The following is a 2,985-nucleotide window of genomic DNA, read 5'->3' on the forward strand; positions in this document are numbered from 1 at the left end:
GATAGAAAAGAAATACATAAAAAAATTTTTGAAAGTGAATGTAGGGGTGGCTAGGTGGCATAGTGGATAAAGCACCGGCCTTGGAGTCAGGAGTACCCGGGTTCAAATCCGGCCTCAGACACTTAATAATTACCTAGCTGTGTGGCCGTGGGCAAGCTACTTAACCCCATTTGCCTTGCAAAAACCTAAAAAAAAAAAAAGGGAATGCAGTGTTCATTCAGATTCTGAAGGGGTTTTTTTGTTTTCTTTTGTCTTCTTTTTCTTCCTCTGGATAGCATTGTCCTTAACAAGCCTCCTAGGGTTGTCCTAGCTCTCTGAACTGCTGAGAGCATCCATCAGGGTTGATCATTGTACAGTGTTATTGGTTCTGCTCCCTTCACTCAGCATCAGTTGCTGTAATTCATTCCATGTTTCTCTAGAGTCCAACCATTTATGGTTTCTTATAGAGCAATAGTATCCCATAACATTCATGTGCCATAACTTGTTCAGCCATCCCCCAATTGATGGGACTACCTTCAATTTCCAGTTCTTTGTCACTACAAAAAGCACTCTATCAATATTTTGGAACATGTGGATCTTTTCCCATTTTTTTTATGATTTCTTCTGGATATAAGCCTAATAATGGAATTGCTGGGTCAAAGGGTATGAATGGTTTTATTGTTCTTTGGACATAATTCCACATTGTTCTCCAGAATGGCTGAATCAGTTCACAACTCCACCAATAATGTATTAATGTCCCAATCCTGCCACAATCTGTCTAACATTGATCATTTTTCTCTTTTTGTCATCTTAGCCAATCTGAAAGGTATGGGATGATACCTCACAGTTGTTTTAATTTGCATTTCTCTAATCAGTAATGATTTGGAGCATTTTTCATATCATTATACATACATATATACATATATATAAATATATATATATATATATATCTTTAGTTTCTTCATTTGAAAACTGCCGAAAATGAATTGTTAAAGCAAGATTCAAATTCGAGAGAAAGATGAGGGTTGAATATGTTGATTTAGGAATCAACTGTCCAAAAATGATGTCTGACAAAAAGAAAAAAAAAGTCTCACTTTAGGACAGGGAGAGAAATGATAAAGTTTGCCAGTGCTAGGTCCAGAGTAATTAGGAAAGGTTTCAAAGTCTATGGATGCTTTAGTTACAGCTGTACAGGAAAGAAATGATGCTCTGAGACTTCTTCAAGACAATTCAAAAAAAACTGAGACCACATTACTGGAAAAAAATTATTTTGAGATACATCATCTTTATAATTGCTATTTTAAATAAGTAAAAGTTAGAAGTAGCAATTCTTTGCATTGCCCTACAGGAACAAAAATCTTATGTAGTGAAGCCAAGAAGAAAAATTTAAAGAGAAAGAAAAAGGCTTCCCCCCCCCCCAAAAAAAAAGCTTCCTTATATCTGAGAAACCCAAAATTGAATCTGAGCAAGGATACAGTGAACCTTAATTTAATATTGTGTCTTTTCCTCATTGTAGTCCACCTTGGTAAAATTAGACTTTTTCCTCACTGATATAAATTGATTTATAAATACAAAAGAAAGTAACTCATGAGAAGAGGTTTATTTTTAAAATCATCATTTCAATTATTACTCAGAAGATTTAAATCTTACACTACAGTGCTCGTTTCAGCAGCACATATACTAAAAAATTGGAATGATACAGAGAAGATTAGCATGGTCCCAGCACAAGGATGACATGCAAATTCGTGAAATCTTACACTATAATTCTACCAAGCGGTCATGCCTTTCAAAACTTAAGTCTAAGTTTTCCTTGATTTTTAAGCACTTTTTGAATTTCATCTTCTGGCTATACAAGAAATAACTGCAAAAAGAAGCTTGACATAATGCCCATTCCTAGCCAGGGAGAAGGACTGTAACATGAATGAAAGAAGTTGACTGTCCAAAGAAGCAAACTATAGCGGTTGACTTTATTATGATAACTAGTCATTTATTTCTTCTAGTGCATAAACTAACTTTGTTCTTTAGTTTTGCAAATTTAAGGTAAGAGAACATGTAGTAAGTTTTGCTAGTCAACAAAACAAAATTCTATCATTGTACTGGAAATTCATATATTAATGAGAAGGTTGTAAATTATTTTACCAAAAGAAAATTATTTAGAGAATATAAATGTACGAACTATAAAATGTTTAAGAGAGATTGCAAAGGAGGCAAAAACTCATTTTAAATTATATAACTAAAATTTTAAGATTTGTTAATGGAAATTTAAAGTATAGTCAAGTGTATAAATATACTACTGAAGATATTTATTTTGTTCTTCAGGATCTGAAAACTAGGAAACATAAAGGGATCATAGGGGTCATAGATTTTTTATTTTTTTTATTTTTTCAGAACTACTCTCTAAGGTATTTTCTTTCTCCACATCATTTTCCTCTTTCATTTTGTTTGGAAATTTGCATCAGTTGAAAGGTACAGTAGAATGTGAAATAGAGAAAAAGAAACATATAAATGTAATTTATCTTAAAAAAAATAAATTATTGGGGCAGCTAGGGGGCACAGTGAATAGAGCACCAGACCAGGAGTCAGGAGGATCTGGGTTCAAATTTGACCTAAAACACTTAATAATTACCTAGCTGTGTGACCTTGGGCAAGTCAAAACCCTTGCAAAAACAAAACACAACAAATTGTTTACACTTAAAGAAACACTTCACAAAAATAGAGGACAAACTCTGTCTCTTCATTATTAATTCTAGTAGTTCAGCTTTGGTCTTCATCAAATGGAACCCTGCAATGACATTTTATGCATCTCAGTTATTTCTAAATATTCCCCTCTACCATCCATGAACTGCTTTTGAAGGAGACATCAGTCTTACATCTTTCAAGATCTAAATTATTTTGAAACAATCAAAATATTAAAGAGAATCCATGTTACATACCAGTACACATCAAAAAGATGTCTTCATAAAAGTGATATATGTACAAGGGGTGTTGTGATGATAAAATGAGATT

General features: G+C 33.2%; 1 non-coding gene across 1 annotated transcript; it reads left to right on the plus strand.

The window, feature by feature from the left end:
- Nucleotides 1-1,635: 1,635 nt before the first annotated feature.
- LOC141490247 (U6 spliceosomal RNA) lies at nucleotides 1,636-1,744 on the plus strand. Its single transcript, XR_012469106.1, has one exon. It is a non-coding gene; the product is annotated as a U6 spliceosomal RNA (small nuclear RNA).
- Nucleotides 1,745-2,985: the final 1,241 nt, after the last annotated feature.

The sequence above is a fragment of the Macrotis lagotis genome, chromosome 5, assembly GCF_037893015.1.
Source record: "Macrotis lagotis isolate mMagLag1 chromosome 5, bilby.v1.9.chrom.fasta, whole genome shotgun sequence".
NCBI lineage: Eukaryota > Metazoa > Chordata > Mammalia > Peramelemorphia > Peramelidae > Macrotis > Macrotis lagotis.